The sequence below is a fragment of the Haliotis cracherodii genome, unplaced genomic scaffold, assembly GCF_022045235.1.
Source record: "Haliotis cracherodii isolate W230 unplaced genomic scaffold, xgHalCrac1.p SCAF_10, whole genome shotgun sequence".
In the NCBI taxonomy this organism is placed as follows: Eukaryota; Metazoa; Mollusca; class Gastropoda; order Lepetellida; family Haliotidae; genus Haliotis; species Haliotis cracherodii.
This window is the reverse complement of record NW_027266265.1, coordinates 46,273,204-46,281,096: the sequence shown is the minus strand read 5'-3', so window position 1 is coordinate 46,281,096 and position 7,893 is coordinate 46,273,204.

The following is a 7,893-nucleotide window of genomic DNA, read 5'->3' as shown; positions in this document are numbered from 1 at the left end:
ATCACCGGTTCCAGAAGCGGAGTGAGTTTAATCTCCAGTTATTCCAGGTCACTGGGTCGGACTTCGTGGATGTGCGGTCGATTCTTTCTCTAATCGCGGGCCCCACTGGACTCCATTCACACGTGGACAATCGAAGCCTCAATGGCGAGTGCGAGGTGTAACGGGGTGGGCCTCGGTAAGTATATGTTGAACACATACCCTGCCATTTCTGCTAAAAAAAGACGGGTCGGTTAGTGCAAGTATCTTGAGGGTGCATTCTTAAAACTGTGCGGCCCAACACAGGGGCTTGTAACGCAAAAAATAGCAGCTACAAGATATAGGGTCACACCCAGTGTCAGTATACTGTATAAAAGGACGCATTAACCATGTCATGGCTGCCCGATCCTGTTAGTCGCCTCTCGCGACAAGCATGATCGCCTCATGTCATGCATGGGCGGATACAGAGAGGGGGGGGGGCCCACGGGGGTGCGCACCGCCCCTTTTTATTTCGAAAAAAATCTTTAGGAACAGGATCCTTTGCCAATAACGCAGCATATTTCAGAATCCATTGTCCAGAAATGCTATTCTAACCTTACTTTAGTGTACAGTTCATCATCCTACTCTGTGTCATACCCATCAGACGCAGAGTCGGAATCACTGTCACAATCACTAGCATCTGAATCTGTGTCCGATTCTACAGAGCAGTTTGCTCTGGGATCACTCAGATGTTCAGGCAGTGCTGGCTGTGAATATGCTGCGTTATTGGCCAAGGATCCTGTTTCCAATGACTTTGCTGAAGCATGACAATTCTTCGTGCAGCCAATTCCACCATTTTCGATTTCAAGGTCAAGGTAACCCTTTTTACTTTAAAAAAATGCTTGGTTGAATTTGTCATGTCAGAAAGCATATTATTCGACACTAAAATCATGACTATCGGACAATTTTAACTGTGAATTTTACCGACTGCCAAAAGTGCGTTGACCTTTCAACGTTTTTGGCCATAGTTCCCCTATTTAAGGTTTATATTTCTAGGTTCCTTATGACTGGACGAGTAATTTGATATGCATATGCATATCGACACAATTTTATATTTTGACCCCTGTTTGACCTTTGTTGACCCTTCCCCAAAATGACCGGGATTTTCAACCGGGCAGCCCAAGTCAAAATTGTTCAGTATACATCAGGAAACTCAAAAAGACTATCAAACCTTTGTTTCCATGATTGGTCACGGGACCTACAGGTTGGTCCTTGACTTGAATATAGAGGTTTACAGGGGAAAATGATCTCACCAGTGGCGGGTATGGGCCACCGTAGACATCTTCAATCTCTTAAACGCATTTATTTATCATTCAGCTCTCTCTATATGTGTAACAAGCCATAAAACTTCGCGAGTTATATCATCTATTAGATACTTTAGTGTGAAAGAATGAGTTTTCTGAAGTTAAGAAAAGTGATATTTTGACGGAACTATTGCCTTACAAGAGTTACCTTCCCGCAAATAGCAAAGCGTACCCCATTATTGTAAGTTTCCAAGCTCCTTCCCATCACGTGACACTCTCGGTAACATCGGTGCTATCAGTGATGAAGCAACTATTACAAGAATCTTGACATTTGCCCTCAAACCCCCAATGTTTTTTTGAATGCCATCATAGCATAGAATATTTCGACTGACTAACTATGCATTTACTTTCGGTTTATTTGATCATATTGTTCCCACTTACATTCTTAATATACCAATTCCACGATAGTTGAAATGAAATAGAAATTCAAATTCGACAGGCAAACAACATGATTAAGCTGCAGTGAAAGTATTGTGAGTCACCAAGTGGTTGTAAACGTTAGGGTGCGACCATTTGATATTCATTAGGGGGAAGCTGAAATTTTGTGTGGGGACTGGATATTTTTTCAGCTGCAGTTGCAAAACCAGAGCCAAAATATTTTTTTTCTAAAAACACATTGCAACAACGTAATCTTTGTGGCAGACAATTTCTTTTTTTCCCCAACAATATGAAGCATGATTATTTTTTATAGGAATTTTCAATTTCTTTTCTTTGATAAAATCCGAGGCTGTTTCACAAGCGCCATTTTTGTTACTTGACCAGCATGTATTCGACGACCGCTTCTAACTACTGTCTTGTGGAGTTGAAGAATACGTTTTGTTGAAGTTGATTTTGTTTATAATTATATCCAAATGTATGATACAGACTTTTATTGACCTCAAATATTTTTTTGTTATTTTGGTTTATTTTTTTCTTAAAGATTTTGCAAGCACGGAACTTCATTCAAAATCGCAATTGCAAGGGATGGTGAAACGTACCTGCGTGCTAGGCAGGGAGAAGGTTTTACATTTTTTATGAGATGATTTAAGTTTCTTGTAGACAACTACGTGAAAAGCATATAATAAATAGGATTTTCCACGTATCTCGTAAAACATGATGTTTCTATCATCTCGTGATACGCATTTGTTTTATTTGTAATGTTGTGTTCTATGAGATGGTAGCCTTGAAACTATGAATAGAGCGGTGGTGTAGCTGAGTGGTTAAATCGTTCGCTCGGGTTCGTTTCCCCACATGGGTACAATGAATGAAGCCTATATCTGGTGTCCCCAGCCGTGATTTTGTGGGGATATTGTTAAAAACGGTGTAACACCATATTCACTAAATTATCCTACTAAAACTTATCCTACCTCACATTGTGCATGTTTTCCTTATTCTTTCGATCCTATGTGGAAAAGTGCTTGAACAAAGTTTTCAGCTTCTAAAAAAATTCATCTGAACACATCCCAGTATTACCACCCAAACAAATGTGTCACGCACTATTATCCCGGGCATACTGTCCTACAGAGTACGATCATCGGTATTGCCTCTGCCACATCATTCTCTTTCTTATGCCCACATTGTGGAGACGTGAACTGAGATTTGAGAGGAATCTATTTGTTGTTTTTTGCAGTGTTTACTTCTAGATTACGTAATGGACACGGACAGTCGGCGAAATTTTGCCTCTGACCCTCACAAACTTTGTTGTGATTGCCAGGCCGGTGTAGTTTGGACAGACGCTGCTCAGAATGCGAACACCACACGACTCGCACAATCCTAAACCGTCACCTGCAAAGAAGCCTGTCACTTCCTCTGTTACTGTCAAACCACCTTCCGATTTCGCCTTGCCCGCGTTCTCGGTAACCGCTATCAGATAGCTTTCTGACTAGTCCCAGATCAAGAACAGTCCGTCCCTGAAGCGTCCGGGTCTGAGTCTACACAGTAACGGCCAGCTGACTTGGACGATCGGATGGTGATTGCAACAGTCGCTTCGGCCGGACCTGCCTCTACTAAGACGTTGATCGACCCCTTCAGAACTCCTAGACCGTCCGCTACACTAAAGTGTATAGGTCCAGTCCTCGAGACTCCAGTGTTTTACTCGCAGATTTTTCTAGTTCCGAAGAAGAAAGACTGAAGCTCCACCTTATTTTGAACATGATGATGTTCAACGTGTTGTATCTAGAACATGCGCCACATTTTCGTATGAAGTTTATCACGCTTCTCCCGACGATCATTTGTTCCGGCGATTTCAAGGTCACCCTCGCCCTCCAGGACACTTGCACGTTCCCATTCATCGCTTTGTTTTCCAAGGACGCCACTGCCAATGGAAGGTGCTCCCGTTTGGAATTACTTCGGCCCTGTGGTTCTTTACTTGTCACGAAGTTCCTGCACATCCGAGGGATCGTGTTCGACTCCAATATAGACAACTGCATTCAGGCCAATGCAGAGCCAGACGTCCTTGTGCACCATCTCGAGTTTACCAAACGTTTTTCCATCAACTCGGGTGTATCGTTAACATAGGCAAGTCCGAAATGACTCCCACTCCCACAGTTCATCATGGCGCTCTTCGATACCCGACTCGGCAAGATGTTCGTTTCTCCGGACCAGTGGCTTAAAGTACAACGTCTCATGCCGTTGGCACTCAGACAGCCGCTCCTTCTACGCCAAAACCAACAGCTCCTGGGTCTTCTGACATCGGCGCAAACTGTCTCTATGAGGGATCAACTTCACCTTCGGCCACTTCAGTGCTTCCTCGTGCCCTACATCCGTAGCAAACGATAGCCAGGTCATGATCTCCGTGCTGATCTATCTGCATCCACCTCTTCAGCGGTGGCTAGTAACACCGAATGTTCGGGCCAGGGTCTCTTTGCCTTCGTTCGTCCCGACCCTATATCTCTTCATCAACGTATCGACCATGGGTTGGGGAGCACACTTAAACACTCTACATGTGGCAGGCGTTTGTCCGTCGAAGACAAGCACCTCTATATCAACAACCTCGAATTCAAAGCGGTTATTCTGACGATGTCCCATTGGGCAGAGCTCCTTCGTGCTTCGAATCTCATGATCTAGTCGGACAAGATCTTGGTCGTTTAGTATATCAAGATGGGCTTTACCAAATCGATGTCATTCCTGTTGCACTTAATTGATATCCAGCTGACTCCCTCATTATTCTGGTTTGAATTCCCGGGACCTCCTGCTTTCGTTGACTCCATATCCTGACCAGAGAGACCGTCTCCAACAGAATGGTGTCTTACACCCATCGATCTTGTGGATATGCCAACTTTACCCATGACCAGACATCGACCTGTTTGCAACCTGGTTCAATGCTCAGCTACACTGGTTCATCGCTCCCATCCTGGATCCTCAAGTCTGGGATCATGATGCTCTGATGATCTCACGAGGAGGCCTTCGTCAACGCCTTTCCCCAACCGGTGTTCTACTGTGTCAAGCAGAAAGTGGCATCCACCAGTCTCCTGACTCTGCTTTTGGTTGCGCCCTTTTGGCCAACTTGGAGTCCCACGTTAGTCCTACTGAGAAAGATGGTTCCATCGGCTTCCACTATGGGATGACCTTCTCCTTCAACCCCACTCCCAGTTGCTCCACCCGTCGCCAGACACGCTCCATCTTTGCGTTTGGCTCAGGCAGAGGCAATCACATGATCGCACCGTGTAGGTCGGGATTCCACGGGATTGTAGTGCGTGACCATGGTGATGCTGGGATGTGTTCGGGTGAATTGTTTTCTAGAAGCTGGAAACTGTTCAAGCACGTTTCCACATAGGATCGAAAGAAGAAGGAAGAAATTCATAGTGTGAGATAGAATAAGGATTATTAATATACAATTTATTGCAGAATTTACAAAAATATGAATATCTAATTTGTAGACAATGCGTGGATTCCAGAATAGACAAACGTACGCCATCTCTGTCACAAGATCTAACTACAATAAGACGTAGTCAGTTATGTTCGAGCGACATCAACGGCCTTCAGATGCCAAATTCACGTGCATAAGCCACCACCAGCTGGATACTTTGACAGCACAGCACGTGCAGATTACGAGCTTATTCGGCTCTTGTGATACGCATCAGCTACTGAAACCTATTCTTCATCCGGAATATCTACAAAGGGACGAAATGAAGATCGGGTGGCCACAACGTGTGACCTGGTTGATTGTGTATCATCGTACCCCAACGACGGGAATCGTTATCAACCGACGGGATCGGTTGGTCAGGCTCGTTTACTTCGATGATGCACGTCATCGTGTCCAAATTGCTCATGATATCAATCACTGGATTGTCTGGTCCAAACTTGATTATTTACAGATCGCCGTCGTATAGCTGGAATATTGCTGAGAGCAGACTTAAACAACAAAGAGACAAACCAATATCATAATGTCATCACACATGGCGAGACGAGCAGCCGAGTACTTGCCTTTGCATGTGTTTGTGACAGGTGCCACTTGAGGCCAGGATACGTTAACCTTTTCGCGAACACCTGGTATCATCCCTGATTGATAGTAATCCATAAACACATATGAAAATATAGTCGGAATCTTACAATGGACTCTGCTATTAGAAAATGGACAGATCAAGGAATCGAAGTTGTTTTCTTAAAGTTTGTCGACTGGGATAGTTGTGTATAAAGTTGAAAATATTTTGACAGAATTGAATTTAGGTTCTTTTCTGCTTAGATAGCATATGGTTCAGCTATATGAGTCTTTATCAGTGCATCTTCCCGAGGCAAGTGAGTTAAATGACTATAAAAGTCCAGTTTCCAACTACAAACTTTTCATGTGGGGCAGCTAGACTTTGGATGACAGCTGGATGGGACAGAACGGGTTTATTCCTATAAGTCTTGGTAGCCACAAGCAGTAGAGTTTGCATCATGAGCTGTTAAGTCTACGTTTTGCATCACGATCCTTGAATGAAATGGTGTTTGTGGTTCCTGAAGTCCTGAACCTGATTATTGTTTTGTTTTTGTTACTTAAATTTAAGGCATAACTTCTGTTGTTTTCAAAATTTGAAATTCTAGAACATACCTTCTTGGCGAACGTTTCAAAGCAATATCAAGAACTACGCCCTCGTTTGATTTCTTTCAACGACACAGTATAGTCTTGTTCTTACTTTGCCTCTGAATAAGAGGCAACAAATCTTCAAAATGAATTGCATCATTTGGCCTTGGTCCTTTCTTGTGACCATGACTGTGTCAATGTCCTTGGTGTGCTGGAAACAGACCCAATACATTAACGTTGGCAGTGCGTTGGTTAGAAAGACCGCACAGGTCATTTATTTTGTCATGACGTCTATGTGGCATTGTTGTACACAACAGTCGAATCCACTGATTTTCTCTGGACTTCGATAAGGTTGACACAATTAAAGGCTATTTGATGTATAATATATCTCCCCTCATCTCCTAACGTTCATGCGAATGTTGGAGTGATTTTCAGAATATATTACAGTGTTGGTAACGACAATTGGAAACATTTCTGTTGTTGCTCGATCAATGGTGACGGACTGACGGACTGGCGGACTCGTGTCTGTTGTGACTCTCCAACATAAATCAACCCACAAAGGGTAGATTCAACGGCATTAATGACATTTTTAGTTTGACATGACAGGTCCATTCCTCATGGGAATCCGCATTGGGGGAGATGTGTTGCTTGGTCCCGCAAATGTGCCACCAGATCCCTGTCTCAAAGATTGATCATGGTCCTTGATACAGGGAAAGACTTTCTTTGTGTTCACAGAGGGTGTTTGAGTGACATTGATACCATGTGTGTTCGCAAGGACTAAAGAGATTACTGGACTTTTTGCAATCTCAGTCTTCCAAACGGTCAACTTTCCCTTTATGTCGAGTATTATTCCAGCAGTCACGGCCTTTAGTGTACACACACAACATTTGGGTACAATCGAGCATGTTTAGTTTTTGGCTAGAATCGAAAAATCATGATATTTTGAGCTTCTGAAGACGCTAGCTCCAAAGGTACAGCTTCGATTTTCTTCATCTATGTCTGGAGGCACGGGTGGCCCAGTCGTCTAATGCGCCGCGACTCGCTGTGCAGAGTTGCGTCCCTTGGGCACACCAGAAACCTATAATTGTGGGTATAATACCGGTACTCCCGGATTATGTTTCTAGGTTTGTCAGCACCATGCCGGTGCTCGTGGGTTTCACCGTAGTGGTAAACGTCTGAGACATGCATCACTTCGGGCTTTCCTCCCACATTAAGCTGACACGCCGTAATATAACTGGAATACTGTTAAAAGCTGCATTAAACCCAACTCACTCACTCACTCATCTATGTCTCATTGCGTAGCTAAATGTATTTGCTTGAAATGAGAGTGGGTTGGCCTCGTTATATCCCTTTCGTTTTATGTAGGAGACTGACGCTGGGTGTATCCCTATATCTTGTAGCTGCTATGTTTTTGCGTTATATGCCCCTGTGTTGAGCCGCACAGTTTTAAGAATTGACCAGACAATCCAGTGATTGATATCATGAGCATCAATCCACGCAGTTTGGATTCGATGACATGCATCAACCTTTTGACAGTGTCCATAGGAAAGCGTAAATGTGTCTTAAAGGCTGTCGGAAGCTGTCTAATAT